This window comes from Mobula birostris, chromosome 12 (genome assembly GCF_030028105.1).
Source record: "Mobula birostris isolate sMobBir1 chromosome 12, sMobBir1.hap1, whole genome shotgun sequence".
NCBI classification, from domain to species: Eukaryota; Metazoa; Chordata; class Chondrichthyes; order Myliobatiformes; family Myliobatidae; genus Mobula; species Mobula birostris.
In genome coordinates, this window is record NC_092381.1 from 91467525 (window position 1) to 91488662 (window position 21138).

The following is a 21138-nucleotide window of genomic DNA, read 5'->3' on the forward strand; positions in this document are numbered from 1 at the left end:
CATTGTATACACCACAGTGTCAATGCTAAGGCTGTATTAATAAATTATATCATTAATAATGGCGGTTCTAGATACTTCCATATATGAACTGCGTCAATGTACTGCAGCTGTAGAAATGATAATTATTTTCTTTACATAAGAATTAAACCTATTTTACACTATATTGTACAGTACCTGATGTGTTGTTTGTGCTATGGCTTTAAGAGAATAGATTATGGCGATTGGCAAATGTACAACCATATTCTAAGCTACACTAGTGGTCAAAGCAGCAAGAAGCAGTGGAAGACCCTATGATGGAATTCTGTGTCAGATAGGCGTCCCCACATAAGACCTATTAAATGTTAAATGGGGCACTCTGTCAGAAAGAAACATACTGGAACAGAATTAAACTATTGAACATGCTGAACTTTTTCTTTAAATTATTTATTGACATACCGTGCGGAGTAGGCCGTTATGGCTCTCTGAGTTGTGCTGCACTGCAACCCTCAATTTAACCCTTGCCTAATCATGGGACAATTTACATTGATCAATTATACTGGTTGATTGGTTGTCTTTGCACTGTGGTAGGGAATCGGACTACCCAGAGGAAACCCACAGTTGCAGGGAGAACATAGAAACTCCTTGCAGGCAGCATCAGGAACTGTACCTGGGTTATTGATATTGTAAAATGTTGGCTCTCCAGCTTCATTCAGGCACATTTGATTCATATCTTAATTTCTAGCCTTTTATTTTGTCTTAACTGAGAGAAGTGTAAGAGTTCTGTTCTTGAGATTGTCACTTGATCCAGCTAGAACAATTTATTTTTCTGGAGAAACAAGATCCCTGCTATTGTGTGAAAACTGATTCCCGACAGCTCCTGCTTTAATATTAAAGCAGTGCTTTCTGAATCTGGACACCAATAGCACTTGAAATAATTTCTTTCAATCTGCCCTTTCTTAAACTCTGCTTTAGTCTTTTTTGTCCAAGAAGATGTGCCTGTGTACTTTTACATGACCCCACTTTAGCAGTCCCTTTCAGCCATCTTGGGTGAGATGAGTCATTGCATCTCTCTCTCCCGTAAATTCACACAGTTCTGTTAAGTATAACCATTTGCCGGCAAGCTGATGTCGTGTTTCCAGACAGCCTTTTGGTGCCATCTGGAGACATTTTTTGGAAACATGCATTCTGAACTGCTTATGAACTAACTGCGGGCTGAGGGAACAGAATCAGATTTATTATCATCGGCATGTGTCGTGGAATTTGTTAACGTAGCAGCAACGGTTCAACGCAATACATAATATAAAAGAGAGAACAAAATAACAACAACACAACTAAATAAGTAGATCAATTACAGTATATGTATATTGAATAGATTAAAAATCGTGCAAAAACCTGAATTTATATATTAAAAAAATGAAGTAGTGTCCAAGGGTTCAATGTCCATTTAGGAATCAGATGGCAGAGGGGAAGAAGCTGTTCCTGAATCGCTGAGTGTGTGCCTTCAGGCTCCTGTACCTCCTACCTAATGCTAACAGTGAGAAAAGGGCATAGCCTATGTGCTGGTGGTGGCATCCGTTAGTCTCGCGAGACCATGGATCTGCGCCTGGAAAGGTTCTCCAGGGCGCAGGCCTAGGCAAGGTTGTATGGAAGACCAGCAGTTTCCCATGCAGCAAGTCTCCCATTTCCACAACACCGATGTTGTCCAAGGGAAGGGCAAGGACCGATACAGCTTGGCACCAGTGTCATCGTAGGAGTTGCCAGAACGAGGTTGAAGGCAACGTCGGACTTCCTTAGGGACTCCAGCTCTGGATTTGTCCTCAGGGTTTACTCCCGAAGCCTTTCCGATGAGTGAGTATGGCCACAAGGCAGCGGTGGTTTGAAATCAGAGTTTTCCCTCTCTTAGATGGACTGCCTTCCCAGGCTGACGAGCTCTATCTACCCGAAGCACTGGTTTTAAGGCGCCAGGACCCGTCTTTGCCCCTTCTGCTGTCAGTAGAAACAGTTCCGCCGGGCTTAGAGGCTAAGCCACACGAGAAGGCCAGGAGTTGGACTTGGTTGTCAGAGACTATTTGAGGCGCATGCCGTGAGGAGCATTTTTAGGAGGTGGGAGCTTGTCCCCACTACCACTCCTCAGCTTGACAACCTTGGAACCTTTAAACTTGGGTGCTGGAGGCCCTTAATAATAGACACCGCTTTTCTGAGACACAGCTCCCCGAAGATGTCCTGGGTACTATGTAGGCTAGTACCCAAGATGGAGCCAACTAAATTTACAACCCTCTGCAGCTTCTTTTGGTCCTCTGTAGTGCCCCCCCCCCCATACCAGATAGTGATGCAGCCTGTCAGAATGTTCTCCACAGTACATCTATAGAAGTTTTTGAGTGTATTTGTTGACATACCAAATCTCTTCAGACTCCTAATGAAGTATAGCCGCTGTCTTGCCTTCTTTATAACTGCATTGATATGTTGGGACCAGGTTAGATTCTCAGGGATCTTGACACCCAGAAGCATGGTTGCTGAAAGTCAGGGAACAGAACATAACCAGTCATTAGACATGGTGAGCACTTGACTCGAATCAATTAGCATCAGCCAGCTGTGCCGGTGGTGGTGGTAGGAACTGCAAACTTCCTTCCAATGTGATTCTTGCCACTGGAACATAGAACGTAGAACAGTACAGCACAGAACCGACCCTTCAGCACATGATGTTGTTCTAAGCAGTATAAAGCTACTCTATGGTCAACCTAACCCTTCCTTCCTACACAGACAATAGCCTCTAGGTTTTTTACATCTATATGCCTAAAAGTTATGTTTTAAAATATTCCGTTTACATCAGACTCTACCACCCCAAGCAGTGCATTCCACACACCCAGATGACCTAATCCCACATCTCCCCTAAACTTTCCTCCACATTTTAAATGGAGGTTCTCTGGTATTGACTACTGCTGTCCGAGGGAAAAGGCACTAGCTGTCCAGTCTGTCTGTGCCTTTTATAATCTTATACATCTCTGTCAAGTTGCCTCTCATACTCCATCATTCCAAAGAGAAAAAACCCTGGCTTGCTCAACATTTCTTCATAACACATATTCACTCATCCAGGCAGCATTCTGGTAAATCTACTCTGACCCTTTCTAAAGCTTCTGCATCCTTCCTATAATGAGGCAACTAGAAGAGAATGCAATATTCCAAGCAACACACAAGGGGTCCTGATGGAGAGTCTTGGCCCAAAACGTCCACTGTACTCTTTTCCATAGAATCTGCCTGGCCTGCTGAGTTCCTCCAGCATTTTGTGTGTGTGGCTTGGATTTACAGCATCAGCAGATTTTCTCTTGTTTGTGATTGCAATATTCCAGGTGTGGTTTAACCAGAGCTTTATAGAATTGCTACATAACTTTGCAGTCCCCGAACTCAGCCCCCCCAAACTAATGAAAGCTAATACACCGTATGCCTTTTTAAGCACCCTATCAACTTGTGTAAATTTGGACTCCAAGCTCCCTCTGTTCCTCCAAACTGCTTAGAATCCTGTCATTAGCCTTGTTGTCTGCCGTCAAGGTCGATCTTACAAAATATATCATTACACTTTTCTGGATTGAACTCCATTTGCCATTTCTTTGCCCAACTCTGCATCCTGTCAATATCCTGTTGCAACCTATGACAGCCTTCTACACTATCTACAACTCCAATCTTCTGTAATCTGCAAACTTACTAACCCTCCTATCTATGTCCTCATCCAAGATTTCAATTTTCTTTCAGCATTAAAGAAAGAAAAATTGTGTTTATGCAGCACTTTGCTGAGCTTAGGACATCTCAAGACAATGTGGATCCAGTACATTTTGAACAGTTAGTTACTGCTGATTAATTATGAGGAATGATATACCATGACGAAATCTCCTAGGTTTTTCTTTTGTTTTACAAAGGCTCTGGCATTTAAGTTGAAAGTGTGGTGAATTATAGGAGTCCTCTTTCTGTGATACATACAGAGGATCTTTAGTCTTTTTCTCCATCTGGGACATTTTGCTGACCTAATCTCAGCTCTATTAATCTGCTCTGTAATTTATTCAGGCAATAAAAAAAAGCCTAACCTTTCTTTATCAGTCCCCAAGACTCCCAACGGGCATTTCTGCTTCTCTATATCGTGTCCTTTGCAGCTGTTTTATGTTATGTATGAGTATGTGTGACTTGTCTGACTAGAAGAGGCAAGCTATTTAATTCTGAGCACATTCAGGATTAAAGCACTTCATTACCTACTGTTTTCAGTCAAAGATATGTTGTTTTGCTCAGATTCTCTCTCCTGCTGAACTACTTAAATGACCTTTTTGGTGTAAATGTACATAAATGAATGAATAATAAATATCTGCAAACCATGCACTACAAGTTTATGTAATTAGCTTGCAATGAAGGAACACAGGAATGATTTATCTGACCTGAAGAAGATTAGCATCTTGGAGCATATGGAAATTTTCCAGTTGCATGCTCTGAATCTGCTGTATAGAAATTAATAAGATGCATCCTGCTTTTCAGTTTAGCGTTATTCAGATCTTAATTTCCATACCTCACCGAGGAGAGCATCAGAACACGAGATATGGAAGGAAAGTGGGCCATCGTTTGCCTGTGTCTGCTCCACCATTCAATCAGATCATGTTTTATCTCTGCATACTTCTTTTTCTCCACTAATCCTATATCCCTTGATTCCTTTAATAGCTAAGTCTGTCAGGTTGTTTCTGAGATATGTCTGAGCCTCAACTTCTTTGAATGGCTAACCCCTTATTCTGAATTTAGGGATGTCAGCCAAAGTTTCAACTACTCTGTCAAGCCCTGTAAAAAAGCATGTACGTTTCTGAGATCACTTCTCAGCACCTCCTGTCTTTTGGAAAAAGCCTGTCGCCTTAGGGCTCATTCTTTACTGCCAAAGTTCTTCACATAATGGTAGATTAAATTTTGATTTAATTTATCAGGCTAGCAGCTGATGAGATGTAGGTTACAAAGAGGCTACCTGTGTTAATTTTAATAGTTAGTCTGTTTTTACCATGAAATGGACAGGTTTCCCAGGCCTTTCAGCTGAAAGGGAGAGGGAAGGGTTAAGTTAATAGTAGAAGGATTTGTTAGCAGCTGTTGGACAGGGAGGAGAATGAAGCTTTGAATCAGCCAGTCAGTAGAAATCATTGAACTCCCACCCTCAATCCCCAATCAAAATCCCACCCAGTGGGCCTGGACATCCTCTTCCCTGATCTCTCTCTGCTCTGATGTCTTCTCAGAGGCTTCAGCTTTGTGAAGTAGATTTCCCATTCATCACTTAAAAGAACCCCTTAGTTAAATTCAGCAGGATGCCTGATTCACCTTGTTTAAATTGCCTCCAGGCTGAGATCTAGCTGTTTTTTCTCTCTTGCTCAAAATGTTCTTGTCTTATTTTGTGAGCCTAGGTAGTAGTGTGGATCCTGTTAATGCGCAGGGAATTTAGTTTCACACAGAGTGTTATATAAATAAACTAAATTACACCAATTGGAATGAAAATGAACTTCCTCCCAGAGACAGATGAAGATAGCCAACTGTTGTTGAGATGGTGGAAATGTTGTTTTAAGGAAGTGAAGCTCATAAAACAAGTAGCCTTCTTCTTCCATAATCCCAGTAACTCAGAAGATTCCCAGCTTTACCTTTAAGGGGCAGAGACTCTTTACAGAACTTCTCCTCGGGCAGTTAAATGAAAGAATTTATTTTCTGTTTGAGAGAAGAATCAGCCATGTTGTCACCTTTGCATGATGATGTGAGAGTTTCTCATCAGCTAAAAACTGTCTAACCTGTCTGATGCCTAGTATCTGTTAAACTAATACAAGAGTGAACCGAGATGAGAACCAACAAGTGAAAATTCATAATGGGTTAAAATTGACTAACAGCTTCCATAAAACACAAGCTGACAACTCAAAATCAACTGTGATGTGAATTCTCATACCAGCAATTGACCTAACAAGCCATAGGATTGTGGGCAGATTATTTTTTTCCCTACTTCTCAGAGAAGCTATTAGTTTGTGTTCTGTATCAGATGTTCAGATTCATTTATTCAGATTTGTTTATCTCTCACGTGTACATTGAAACACATGAAATGTATCATTTGCGCTAATAACCAACACAACCCAAGGGTATGCTGGGGCAGCTCAAGTGTTGGCACACATTTGGTGCCAACATAACATGCCAATGTTGTTCAGCAGAACAACACAAAAAACAGCAAACAACAACAGAACATCAGCAAAATAAGTCCATTTTCTCCCTCCCACCCACCCACACACACAGACAGGCATCCAACCTTGGGTCAGTCCATTTCTGGGCTTCCAACCTCCTGCCACTAGTCTGGATCCACATCTACCGGGCACCTGACATCCAAACATGACGTCAGAGATTCTTCAACCATCTGGCCTTGTCTTCCAGACTCAGTGTCTTCGGTCTTTGACTTTCTGTATTGACCCTAGGACTTGTTAATTGTGGGCTTTGAAATCCCGGCTTCACATTCCTGACTTTCACAGAACTCTAACCCTAGAACTTGCTGACCTGGGGAGTCACTGGTCTCATCCTTCCTGCCCACACAGGCTTCTGATTCTGGGACTCGCTGACCTAAAGGAGACTTACTGAACTGGGCGATGGGTCACCAGCCCTCACCCAGGGTCCACCAACCTCACTGACCACAGGGATCACTGGTCTTCATCTCAGCACCTGCCACCCAACATTCGTCCTCCGGATTGACCGGCCTTCTACTGCAGAGTGCTCTGACCTGGACTCCAGCTCCTGCCCCTGACAGTTCATTTACTGTCTCTTACCTCTAACTCCCCCTCATTCCCGAAACACTTCATTCCCTCAAACCCTAACTCCCCTCAATCTCATCAACCCTACACCCTAACTCCTCATTCCCCTCAAACCTTAAACCCCACAATCCCTAAACCTTAAACCCTAACTCCTCTCATATCCGTCCTAAATCCTAACCCTGTGCTGTCCCCAAAACCATCTGTACAAGCCTAACAGTACAATGTAATCTGAACCACGACCTCGATACACATCTCAGCTCAGTGGCATCTTGACTGGAAGTCTAACTTTCATTTGCTGAATTGCTTTAAAGTGAATCTGTTATGATTATAGCAGGAAAACAGAGACTTTTCAGTCGTTTCTTTCGCATCCCTTCTTATTGGTATGTAGAGTAGCTCCTCGAACAAATGAACACCACTGTTTGAGACCAAGCACAAGGAGTTGATCCTATATAGAACATAGAACCCTACAGCACATTACAGGCCATTCAGCCCACTGATCTAATCCAATAATAAGGTTCAAAATCGAAGAAATGTATTTGATCCTTTATTAAAGAACTGGCAAAACAATCCCGAAGCGCTATTAAGCTTAATTAAGCAATTATGAAAATATATCATACCTGGCGGTCTCTAATTCCAACTGTGTCCAACCCAAAAATCGAAGACAAAACGTGAATACATATAATACAATAACGTGAATACAATAAACTCTTTGCTTTTACCACAGCTCCACCCATGTGACTAACTACACAACACAAAATACAATGCTGACACATGGCTCCTACAGTATATCTTACTCTTCCATTTTCTGTTGGAGCTTCAAAGAACTGAATGCTGTCATTCACCATATGGATGAATTTTTTTCTATCTCTTGTCATCTACAGCCCAAGGTCACAATGTTAATCTTCTTTTTCATATGCCTGATCCAAATTCAAGCTGTCCTGTCTGTTTCACCCTGGTCCATGCCAGTATTTTTGAACCTTGCCCTTGTGTTGCTCTGCCATCTTCCTGTTGTCTCCAAAAGTTGATGTAACCCCCAAGAGTACCCGGGAAATAGGTAATGAGAATATATGTGCAATAGTCATTAACAATTTTGTAAATTTCTCTTGGATGCTGTGTAGTTAGATTTGGTAAATGTAATGGTTAGCACAACGCTTTATAGACTGCCAGCGACACAGGTTCAATTCTGCTTGTAAGGAATTTGTACACTCTCCCCGTGATCACTCTGGTCGCTTTGGGTTCCTTCCACTATCCAAAGATGTACTGGTCGATTGGTTAACTGGCCATTGTAAGTTGCCCTGTGATTATGCTAGGATTAAATTGGAAGATTGCTGTGCACACATGCCTTGAAGGGCCTACTCAACACTGAATGAATAAATAAATAATCGTTCAGTGATTTGAAAGAGGATGGAGGGTGAATCCAGATAACTCCCAAGTCATGAAGTTAACGGAAGACTATCAAAGAGAAAACAACTGGACAATTGAATGTACTGACCTGATGGATAGATAAACAGCTGTGAATAGTAGATCATGCTGGACTAACTTTTGTGATATGTGATTAACAAGAAGGAAAAGGATGTGGCTCAGCTCATGATCAGTGGATTTCCGGAACTGATAAGGTTCCACACAAGACATTTTGAAAGAAAATGTAAACACATAGGTGGGAAATCATCTGGTGGGAAATATGGATGAGAATTAAGAATATGGGCCCTGGTTGATGGACGGAAACAGTAGCTTCCTCCTGGACAGTTACTGCATCCATCACTTTCCCATTATATCAATACCTTATGTGAATGAATAGAAAACTGCATATTAAAATTTAGGAGGCAGTTTTGGATTAGACTGTATAAATAATTATTTTCTTTGTATTTTAACAATTACCTGCTTGTATTTTATTTAACTACTCAGGCATCATTTATGGAAATGGATAGATAGTTGACCTTTCAGGACCTGTAGAAGGGTCTGAGCCCGAAATGTCGACTGTTTATTCATTTCCATAGATGCTGCATGATTTACTGAGTTCCTCCAGCAGTTTTGTGTGCGTGTTGATTTGAATTTCCAGCATCTTCAGAATCTCTTGTACCTATATACATACAACTGTTTAGCACATTTCCCAACTTACAAAGAACCTTGGATGAAAACATCAGAATCTAACAAAGTTGTGCAAGTGACAGGAGGAGAAAGGGCTGAAGATTGATTAACTGAACAGAAATCATGGAGGAGAAAGGCGTTCAACATAGAAAAGTTGTTCTTGGATGCAAAGGGGGAAAAATGCATTATTTATGGCAAAAAATTAGAAACTGAAGACCACCAAAGTCTTTGATCATTTGTTAATCAAAGGCAGTAGGCCGTAACAAAAGATAATGGAAAAAAAAAAGGTTACTAGAATTTTGGCTTGCATCTTGAGATAACTCAGAAAAATTGCTTCTATTCTAGTCAAACCCCCACCTAGAGAATATCTTCAATTCTGGACATCAGAGCTCAAAAAATAAAATGCTGGACTTGGAAAGGGTTTAGCACCAGAATGTCAATAAAACTTGAGGGTTAATCAGATTTCATTGACTTATCGTTGTTTGTTAGGATGTGGAACGTTAATGTGAGATTTAATTGAGTTGTTTCAAATGGGCAAGGATATGATCGAATAGAAGCAGGAAACCAATGCTTGAGTGGTTGAGTTAAGAGTGAGAGAACACAACCTTAAATTAAAAGTATGCCATTTAATTGTTAATGCAGGAAGTATTCAAATGTTCAAGGAGCTGTGGAAATCTCTTAGGATGTTGTGTGCATTCAGGTAATGGATATTTTCAAGACTGAAATTGTTACTTAATAAAAATATGTATCAAAAATGGCTAACCAAAGCTGAAGTAACTAGTTGGAGTCCAGTGCAGTGTTGATATATACGCCAAGGACCAATGGTTTATTCCTGTTCCTGAAATTCTCTTCCCACCCCTTAAGAGATGGAATTATATCTTTAGAATGACATAGGGTCAGACAACATTGAATCTTTGTGGATCAAGTTAAGAAACTGCAAGGGTAAACAAATCATTATGGGAATCATATATGGGCCTCCAAATAGTAGCCAAGGTATGGGGTTAAAATTCCAAAGGAGCTGGAAAAGGCATGTATTAAGGGTAATAACACAATTGTAATGGGGAACTTCAATATGAAGGGGATTGGGAAAATCAACTTGGTGTCGGATTGCAAGAGGGTGTTTGTTGAATGCCTGTAAGATGGCTTTTTAGAGCAGCTTGTGCTTGAGCCTACTCAGGGAAAGGCCATCTTAGATTGGGTGTTGGGTAATAACCCAGATCTTATTAGGGAGCTTAATGTAAAGGAACCCTTAGGAGGCAGTGATTGTAATATTATTGAATTCATAGTGCAATTTGAGAGGGAGAAGTATAAGTCACATGTATCAGTATCACAATGGAATAAAGGAAACTACAAAGACATGAGAGAGGAGCTTGCCCTGGTAGATTGAGGAGGATGCTGGTGGGGATGATGGCAGAGCGGACATGGCTGAAGTTTCTGGGTATGGATCACATTGCGCAGGATAGACATGTCCCACAGAAGAAGGCCTCAAACGTCAGGGGTAGGCAACCATGGCTGACAAGGGAAGTTAAAGACTGCATAAAAGCCAAGAAAAGGGCATACAAGGTAGCAAAAGTGAGTGGGAAGTTGGATGATTGGGAAGCTTTTAAAATCCAACAAAAGGCAACTAAAAAAGCTATAAGAAGGGAAAAGATTAAATTTGAGGGCAAACTAGTTAATAATATAAATTAGGATACTAAAAGATTTTTTTCAGTTATATAAAAAGTAAAAGGAAGGTGAGAGTTGATATTAGACCACTGGAAAATTTTACTGGTGAGGTAGTAATGGGCAAAACAAAGAAATGTTAGATGGACTTAGTAAGTGCTCTAGCAGTACACCAGAGGTCCGTGTATCGGAGAGCGGGAGTGAGTGCCATTGCTATTACAAAGGATAAAGTGCTAGGCAGACTCAAAGATCTAAAGGTGGATGAGTCACCTGGACCAGATGAACTACATCCCAGAGGCCTAAGAGAAGGTGCTGAAAAGATAACTGAGATAGTTGTCATGATCCTTCAAGAGTCACTTGATTCTAGTTTTGTAGCCTGGGGAAAAATACACACACAGAACAACAAATACTTTACCGGATCTTTAACAGAGATTAACACATTCACATTACTGTGCTGCAACAGGAAGACCACCAACGTCTGACCCTGTATCAGCTGTCTCAGGTGCTATAGTCTCAGTTCCAGAAGCTTTGTAGTCAAGGCTAGGGTCGAGATTATGTACACTCTGTTTTGACACATCTTCTCCCAATATCCTCAGAATCTGATTCACGTCCCAGGGAAGGACTATCCGGAATTATAGCAGTTTGCAGTCTCCTTTGAGGAACTGGGGTGGGAGCTTTCTCACAGGGCCTGAGGTCTATCCCGTTCACCCTCTTGATAGGCCCTCTCTTCAAAGGTTCCACAGTATATGTGTTGTCTACCTCCTCTACCATCCTGCAGACTGCTGATTTCCAAGCATCTTGGAGCTTATTAAGACCCACTGGCTTGTTCCAGTGCATTTATGTCAATAAAGGCACAACAGTGCCTTTATTTCCTGTGGAGCATCAAGAAACCTCACCTCTGTCCTAGGATGCTGATGGACTTTTACCGCTGTAACTTTGAGAGCATACTCACCAACTGCATCTCAGTGTGCTATGGCATTTGTCCAGTATCAGACCACAAAGCACTCCAGTGTGTCGTGAAAACTGCCCAGCAGATTATCGGCACCCAATTGCCCACCATTGAGAACATCTACCATAAACGTTGCCTGGGCAGGGAGAAAAGCATTATCAAGGATGCATCTCACCCTAACCATAGACTTTTTATTCTCCTCCCATCCAGTAGGCACTACAGGAGCCTCCACTCCAGCACCAGCAGGCACAGGAAAAGCTTCTTCCCTGAGGCTGTGACCCTGCTGAACCTCACATCACAGCTCTAAGCAGTATTGCACCCATATTGTACTGTCTCAGTACTCTTATATTTGTGTGCTGTAGCACTTACTTTTTATTCACAGTTATTTTGTAAATAACACAATTCTTTGCATTTCTGGTTAGATGCTAACTGCATTTCATTGGCTTTGTATCTGTACTCGGCACAATGACAATAAAGTTGAACCTAATCTAATCTAATTGTAGGAGAATAAATTTTATCCTCCTGTAAGGCAATATGCTCTGCAGCCTCCTGTTCAGAGTATTCTTTTGCTCTGGCATGAGCAGAGCAGTCGGTTCTGGTGTATGGCTAACCAGTCATATTTCCTGTCAACAGACTGTTCTTCTTCCATCAGTGCATCTCACTGGTAAGTAGGATGATGGGGTGTAGTACAGATTATCTTTACCCTGTAGTTTGCAATGCTCCACTATGACCTCACTTTTGAAATTACAGCCCTGGTCAGAATGCAACTTTTCAGAAACACTGTACTTCATAAACCATTCCCACAAAAGCACCTTCGCTGTGTTACCTGCGTTTCAATCACCAGTTGGGAATGCTTGGGTGAATTTTGTAAAAACATCTGTGACTACTCGGACATTCTCACACCCATCAGCTGCCGGCTCAAGCACAGTGAAATCTACAGCAACAACTTCCAGCAGCCTAGAAGCAAGAAATGATTTCATGGGGGAATTGATCTTAGGCTGTGGTATTTTAGTTAACACACAGCGTGGACAACTTTTGATCCACTGTGCCACATCCTTGTACATGCCCACCCAAAAACATCTGCTTCTCAACAAATGTAAAGTACGCTCTATGCCTTGATAGCCTATAGGTCATGTATATACCCTAACACTTTACTCATCACGCTGGTAAGTAGCAGAAGCTGATAACACTCCCTGGGCTTCTCATCCTCAACTACATGATACAGTAACCCCTTACGCTCCCTGATCCTGTCCCAGTGCTTCACCAGAGACAAAACCAGTTTAGGCAGAGCTCTCCATTCTTGCCATTCAATTTTCTTTTTCTGTCCCATAAGTTTCTGAAGACACAACACAGGGTCTTGCTGCTGAAAAGAATAAGCTAGGAAGGTTGGGGTGGTTCCTTGAATCAGATCACTTACATCACTATTACCAGCTTCCAGAGCTCAGATTAGCTTAACCCTACAGCTTTTAAGACCAGCTGTAACCAGTGCCACCACTGATCAGACTACAAATTGCCACGGACCCGTCAAACTCAGTATCCTCTGAGATAGGCTCAGGCTCCCCTGCAAATGGCTGCCCAGAGGGAGCATGGATGATACTGAGCATCAAAGTCAAACACTGACAGCTGTGAGATCCGTCTCTGCTCAATTGCTCCCAACTTGGCAGTTTTCAAGTGGGATAACTGATTATTGTCAGTAATTATGGTGAATTTAGAACCCAGTGAGTAACCACAAAACTTCTCTCCTTTCGCCCACTTAAGTGCAAGCAGCTCTAATTTCATACTGCTGCAATACCTATCATTCTTTTCAGCATTTCTCAATCGTCGGATTGCACAAGCAATAACCCTCTTTGCCTCTCCCTGTTGCTGGTATAAAACAGCTTCTAGTCCGTGACTGCTGGCATCAGTCCTCACTATGAAAGGCTGTGTGAAATCGGCAAAGCTGAGGACAGGTGAGATGATCAGTTTCTCTTTGAGCAAGTTTGACATTCTTCCGTCCAAGACTGTTTTAACAGCTGTTTTGTTTTACTAAGACTCCCTGCACCAAGACACAAATTCACTACATCATGCAGTGGACCTGCAATCTTTGAGAATCCCTGAACGAAACGTCTATAATAACTACAAAAGCTAAAAATGATCTTAAGTCTTTGACTGTAGACGGTACTGGCCATTGCTGAACAGCCGGGACCTTCTCGGGATCTGTGCCCATCCTCTTGGCTGATATCTGGTGCCCTAAGAAGTTAACCTCTGACTGCAGAAAATGACATTGTTTCCAATTTCACCTTCAGACCAGTCTCTTTGAGTCACTGAAGCACAGTGCCAAGCCTCTCGAAGTGTTCCTGGAAAATCTGTGAATACACCAGAATATCATCCAGATACACCAGCATAACTTGGAAGACTAATTCATTCATGGATGCCTGCATGAGTCTTTGAAAAGTCGCCAGCCCATTGCAGAACCCAAATGGCATGCGAAGTTATTCATATAGACCAAACAGGGTTGAAAAAGCAGTCTTATGCCTATCACACTCTTCTACCATCACTTAGTGATAACCCCTCGCAAGGTGTATTGTTGAGAAAAACTGTGCTCCCCGCAGAGTATCAAAACTACCATGAATATGCCGGAACAGGAACATAGCCTTTTTGTCTTAAGATTCAGTCTCCGATAATCTACACACAGTCTTATGCTACTATCAGCTTTCCGGACCAACACTACAGGTGAGGCAGACGCACTATTACTCTGCTGAACCACGCCCTCTTCAAAAGCTCTTTCACTTCACTATACTGATTGGGTGGAATGCGATGGTATGGCTGTTATACAGGCTCGTCATCAATTAAATGAATTTCATGCTTGACCTTGTCAGTGTGCTCAAGACCTTCATCTTCAACTGCAAAGATATCCATGTACTTAGCTAGTAAAGCTCTTAGCTGAGCTTGTTATCCTTCACTACCCCTAATGTTGAGTTTGTCCAGAATTGACTTGAAATTGCAGTCACTACTTTCCTCCTTTACACCAACTGTCACGTGTTCAGTGCCAGCTGAGATCCGCTGAACATTGCTGATCACTATCTATGCATTCTACCTTTGATAGTATACCCAGCCCTGTCCTCGGTGAGAGCCATACATCCTCTTGAGAGAGGTTTAAAACCCGTACTGGTACTGTATGAATACGAGAGTCAACAAACGTGGGAATGACAACAAGACCACCCTGTAGAGGGGTGTTAAGTTGCTCAAGCAACATCATATGGTCAGTCCCAGCATCTCCAATGACCTTCCTAGTCAGAATGGTAACGACAGATTCAGCAGGAGTGTGCACAGTATCTTTCCCCGATACTCGGACTATGGCTTTTCTTTTGGTAGTGCGCAACTGCACTTTCTGGAAAGCATCTCTCCAATCAGAATCTAATTTTCCTTCTAGGGTCGTGTCAAATTCTGTGTAGACAAGTTGTCTACATTGGCTTATAATGTTCATGCTTACAATGCATGGGACAGGTTGTTCAGTGTCAACAGGATCTTTGACTACCAGAAAGCCACAATTAGGAATCTTCATGCCCGTCGCTTGAGCCTCTAGCTCTAGATACCCAAGGTAAGGAATATCAAGACTGTTAGCAGCTGTTAGCTGAAGTCAGCCAGCAGTGGACAACATATCCTCACCCACTCTGTTCAAATATTCTCGAAAGAACTGCTCAGCCATGGTGCTCACTTGACTACCTGCAACATCTGATATCTTAAGCTCAACAGGATGTGTTCCTACGGCATGTTGCAGCACTGGGTCACAGAACAGCTGTACATTATCTGAGTCTGTGATGTTCCCCCGAATTCCCCGACTCACAACTACCTGAGGGCTGGGGGATTCAGCCTCTACATCCCTTGCACTTTGCTTCTGTGAGCAATTCTTGGCCACATGCCCTCCCACCTGACACTTGAAACACAGTGATTGCCCATCCTTTATGAACCTAGGCTGCAACTTAGGTTTACTGCTAGTAGCATGTGCACCACCTCTGTACAGCAAGATATTTTATTGCTTGAATCAACTCACTAATGGCTTTGTCCTGCTCTGTGACTACTTTAAAGACATTGCCTAGATTGACTGGCTTAGGTTCTTGAGCTTTCAGAGTTGAGCACTGTGCCTGGTCACTGCTACACTTTACAGTCCTGAGGACTCTTCAAAAAACCACAGATGAGCCTCCTCTCCCTCTTCTACCATTGAGGACTTGAGGTTATTCTGCACAGATCTATGGAGCTCCCTTTCTAAGGGAAGGATCTTTAATGCCCACTATAAATGGATCTCTGAGCGCCACACTCTTATTGGCCACAGCATCAGAGGAACTCTTCAGTAGCAGGTAAAGAACTTGGGCTAGGGCATGTGAAAACTCCTTTCATCCTCACACTGTTTGCAACTATAGAAGCTATGCAACAGCTGGGGTGTACTACAGTTGTCACTAAAAGCTTCCCTGAGGTAGGTGAACAAGTCATCACCCTGAGGTATTCCTCAGCATCATTGTGCATTTGTGCTTGTTGTGGAGCTGCAGCCCTGAGCAGTGACATAACAAAATCATACTGATCCTGGTCAGACTGACTTCTAGCATGAAGCAGCCCTTTGACTTCTTCAATAAAGTCATCAACAGACCTCCCATCTTCCTCAACATCCCCCGTAAAGGGAGAAATGTGTCTTTCCCTTGGAAGGTATACATAGGACATTTGGCAATTTATCTGTGTTTTCCATGGCTTCCTTGTGCCTACTACACAACTCTCTAATTTATTCATTCAAATCCAGTTCAGTTTGCCCACCCTCTGGATGTAACATTATGAAAATTCCAAGTCTTTAAAGTCTCTATGTCAAGCCTGGGAAAGGGGTTGCTAACGTTTCTTGCAGAAAACACGATGACTTCATGGCCGCAGTTGCTCTGGATCACCGTCACAGTTCCACGTCCTGGTGTAGGTCCCGATGTCCCAGCCAGGTCTCAAGGCTCTACCACAGTCTTTGTGTGATAGCAGGCTCTCCTTCCGTTCCAAGGGAGCGGCTGACCCATTCTTCAACACTATTGTACATTGTACTGCATATAAAAATCAAAAACCCTCCAAACTGGATTGGAATTACTCCACTACTGGAACCAAATTTTGTAACACACATGCAGGACAACAAAGACTTTTTCGAGTCTTTAATTCCTATAGCTGTTTTAGAAGTTTTAATGTAGGAAGAGGGTATCGAAATAAAAACGAAATTGAATTAATTAAAAGTTACAATCTCAGCTTCATTTCAGACCACACCCTTGTTACGTATGCAGTAAGAAAATAACCAAAACAAAATATACAAAACCAATATGGTAATGGCAATTCTTAAAAACAAAACAATACAAACAACATTAGAATCCCGCCAACCCTGTACCTTATACACAACATCAAAAATATGAATAAATACATCTCATCTTAACTAAGATATATTCACTTCGGCACACATGTATGGCAACTCTTCATTCTACTCCACACGTGCAAAATGACATCACCATTTTCTCTTAAAGGCACGGGCAGCTATTTTAGCATAAGTGCGTAAGTGCACTTTAATAATAAAATAAAAAATATTCAGTGGTCACCTGCTTACATTAGCATGGTCCCAGAGGACTGAAAGATTGCAAATGTAATCCTACTCTTTAAGGTGGGAAGAAGGCAAAAGAAAAGAAATTATAGGTCAGTTAGCCTAACCTCAGTGTTTGGGAGAGTGTTGGAGTCTATTATTATAAAGGATGAGGTTTTGGGTCACTTGGAGACCAATGATAAAGTAAGTCCAAGTCAGCATGGCTTCTTTGAAGGGAAATCTTGCCTGACAAAGCTGTTGGAATTCTTTGAGGAAGTAACAAGCAGGGCGGACAAAGAAGAGGCAGTGGATGTCACTTACTTGAATTTTCAGAAGGCATTTGATAAAGTGCCACACATGAGGCTACTTAGCAAGATAAAATCCTATGGTGTTACAGGAAAGATACTGGCACGGATGGAGGAACGGCTGACAGACAGGAGACAGCGAGTGGGAATAAAGGGGGCCTTTTCTGGTTGGTTGTCAGTGACAAGTAATATTCCTCGGGAATCAGAATTGGGACTGCTTCTTTTCACGTTGTTTATCAATGAACTGGGTAATGGAATTGATTGTTATGTGGCAAATTTTGCCGATGTTACAAAGATAGGTGGATGGGTAATCCGTGCTGAGGAAGCAATGCGATCGCAGCAGGACTTAGACAGATTGGAAGAATGTGCAAAAACTGATAGATGGAATACAGTGTTGGGAAATGTACGGTAATGTATTTTGGTAAAAGGAACAATAGTGAGGACGATTATCTAAATGGGGAGAAGGTTCAAATATCAGAGGTGCAGAGGGACTTGGAATTTCTCGTGCAAGGCTCCCAGAAGGTTAATTTATAGGTTGAGTGTGTGGTAAAGAAGGCAAATGCAATGTTGGCATTTATTTCATGGGGATTAGAATATAAAAGCAAGGACATATTGCTGAAGCTTTATAAGACACTGGTCAGGCTGCATTTGGAGTTTTGTTAACAGTTTTAGGCCCATATATCAGAATGATGTGTTGTCATTGGAGAGGGTCCACAGGAGGTACATGAGGATGATTTCGAGAATGAAGGGCTTAACATATGAGGAGCATTTGCCTCCTTTGGGCCTGTATTCACTGGCATTTAGAAGAATGCAGGGGTGATCTCATTGAAACCTACTGAATGTTGAAAAAACTAGATAGGGTGGATGTGGAGAGGATGTTTCCTATGGTGGAGTATCCTGAACTAGAGGACACAGCCTCAAAATTGAGGGGAGACCTTTTAGAACAGAGGCAAGGAGGAATTTTTTTAGCCAGAGAGTAGTAAATCTGTGGAATACTCTGCCACAGACTGTGATGGAGGACAAGTCCGTGGGGATATTTAAGTTGGAAGTCGATAGTTTCCCGATCAGTCACAACAGCAAATGATATGTCGAGAAGGCAGGTGTTGGTTGAATGAGATCCAGGAGCAGTCGTGATGGAATGGTGGAGCAGACTCAATGAGCTGAATGGCCTAATTCTGCTCCTATGTCTTATGGTCTTATGGTCTTCTACTCTGGACCCTCACACACTTCTGATTACTGTTGTGCTGGTTCCCTTTTTCTTCTCTTAAATTTACAGACACTGTTGGTTTTCCTATCCAGTTTCTGCTTGAAATCTTCTTCCTGCCCCACCTCAATAAAGATAGACGTACTTCCCATCCCTCCACTATAAACCTTTCCCTTCTTCCTCACTCCTATCTCATTCCGTGGGCGTCTGTGGTTTTGAGTCCATGGCTTTGTAATGACTGTCAGCATGGTATGCACATTCATTTCTTTGTACTTGGAAATAGTGTTGATGAGCGGCACTAGAGCAATAAAGATGTTTGTCCTACAACATGATGAATAGTGACTGAAAGTACCAGGAAACACATTTAATATGTGCAGTTTACTCTACTGATGTGTCTATAGCTCAGTTACTTGTGAGCTGGTAGGTATATTGGCCATTGTAAATTGTCCTGAGTGTTTGGCTGAATGGTAGAATATGAATGTGGGATGAATTAAAAAATGGGATTTATATCAACCATAAGACATAGGAACAGAATTAGGCCATTCGTCCCATTGAGTCTGCTATACTATTTCATCATGGTTGATCCACTTCCCTCTCAATCCCATTCTGCTGCTTTCTTCCCATAACCTTTCCTCCCTAACTAATCAAGATCTTATCAACCTCCAACTTAAAAACACCCAATGCCCTGGCCCCCTTAACCACCTGTGGTAATGAATTCCAGATTTACTATTAGCGAAAGAAATTCCTCCTCATCTCTGTTCTAAATTGATGTCCCTCTATTCTGAGGCTGCGGCCTCTGGTCTTGGACTCCCACACCATAGAAAGCATCCTCTTCACATCCGCTCTATCTATGATTTTCAACATTCAACAGGTCTCAGTGAGAATTGAAATCTATCATTTAAATTCTTCTAAATTTCAGCAAATAAGGGCCCTGAGTGATAAATCGTTCCTCACACAATAAGACGTACATTCTCTTGACTGCTCAATATAAAGCTGGTGTAAATGGGGGCTTGATGGTCAGTGAGGATGGTGAGTGAAGGGCCTTTTTCAGTGTACTATCCTTACTGACTCTGTGACAAAAAAACTAGAGTGCTGGAAGCAGAGATGAAGAAATAAGACTAAATTAATATTCTGTAAAACAATTTGATTGCCCTTTTTCCTTGTGGAAAACAAATGTTGAATTTTCTCTTGGAATTTTAATTGGAAGAATGGAATGCCTTGTTATGGCGGGATCGGCCTTGATATACCAAATGATCATGTTTTGTGTCCAAGACCAATCTACTGATATTCAAGAAGGTGAGAATTGTTTGTCTAATTTCTGCATGAAATTTGTGAAGGAGAAACAGCTTTAAAGTTATAAGAGTAATGTATGCAAGGTGGAATGCACTATGTCACCCAGATGGATAAATTGGTACTCATTGCACAAAAGGAGATTTCAGTGTTTTGTCCCTAAGAGCCCTGGGTGTTGATCTTCAAAATAAGCCCTCATAATGTGGAACTAATCATTGCAATAATGATCAAATCAAATCCATACACCACAAATGGAAGAGTCTGCATGAAATTGCAAATAACCCATGGCTGAAATTACAAGACATCCATCAAAAGAGTTATTTTTAGCCTGCCAACAATCACATTCACATGTTGCAAACAGCAGCTTGTACTGGAGAGCTAACTGACATGAGTTACTTTATAATACCTTCCCTTCCACCCTGGGACAACACTTAGGCAATAATGTGTGACTAGCTTGTCGCCAAGCTGTAGACCAACACTTTGAGGGTGTGATGCTGTTTCTAATGTAAGTCTTGGTAACTTTTTACAAGCTAGTTAGTAATTTACAGGTTCTGTACTTTCTGAGTAGGGTGCTTCCAGGTCACTGTTCATTGATAATGAGGAAATGAAATTGTCATTGTAGTGCTTTCTGTGGACTGAGATTGAGGAACATTTATGAGACAGTCTAGCAGAAAATCTATAGTAACCTTGACACCTGGTATTCCTGAGTGGGAAGAGATGATTCCTTCATTCTGAGCTGAGAGGAAATGTGTTCCATTCCAAATGTTGCCTTTGTTTCCTTTGAGTGAACTGAAACTTTCGCAGCCAAAGCAAATGACATTTGATTTGAAAATAAAGATGTAACCGAGCAAAAAAAGAGTTTGAGCTGCATCTTCAAACATTTTGATGCTGCAGATCTAAAACAAATGATGCTAAATTCTCTTCATCTAGTTGAGCAGGATCTTTATGCAGAGTTACCGTCCTGATTTGGAGAGGACGTACTATGATTGATGCACTATTGCTTAAACATTCCCATAATTGGATTAGTGTGGAGATAAAGTGGTGAGCAAAGAATACCTGATTATGAATTCAATAAGGCATTGAAGTGGTTTCTGCAACACTGCTGGGATGTCAGGGAGGCCTTCACTGTTCATTCATAAATGGATCATCTTTATTACCCTGCATATTCACCAATATCTTTTATAAACAGTATATTTCTTCAGTGGTGGTCAAACTAATGGGTGTTTGCATTAAGGTTTATTTCCCTTGCACTGCAAAGTTCAGCCTCCTCCCCTCGCTCTCTCTCCCTCTCTCTCTCTCTCTTTCTC

The 21138-nt window shown here is 41.8% G+C and overlaps 1 protein-coding gene across 1 annotated transcript in view; it reads left to right on the forward strand.

Annotated features, from left to right (window-relative positions):
- Positions 1 to 21138, forward strand: part of astn1 (astrotactin 1) — a 2762425-nt gene that overhangs the window by 2196594 nt on the left and 544693 nt on the right. The gene's annotated exons all lie outside the window — the stretch shown is intronic.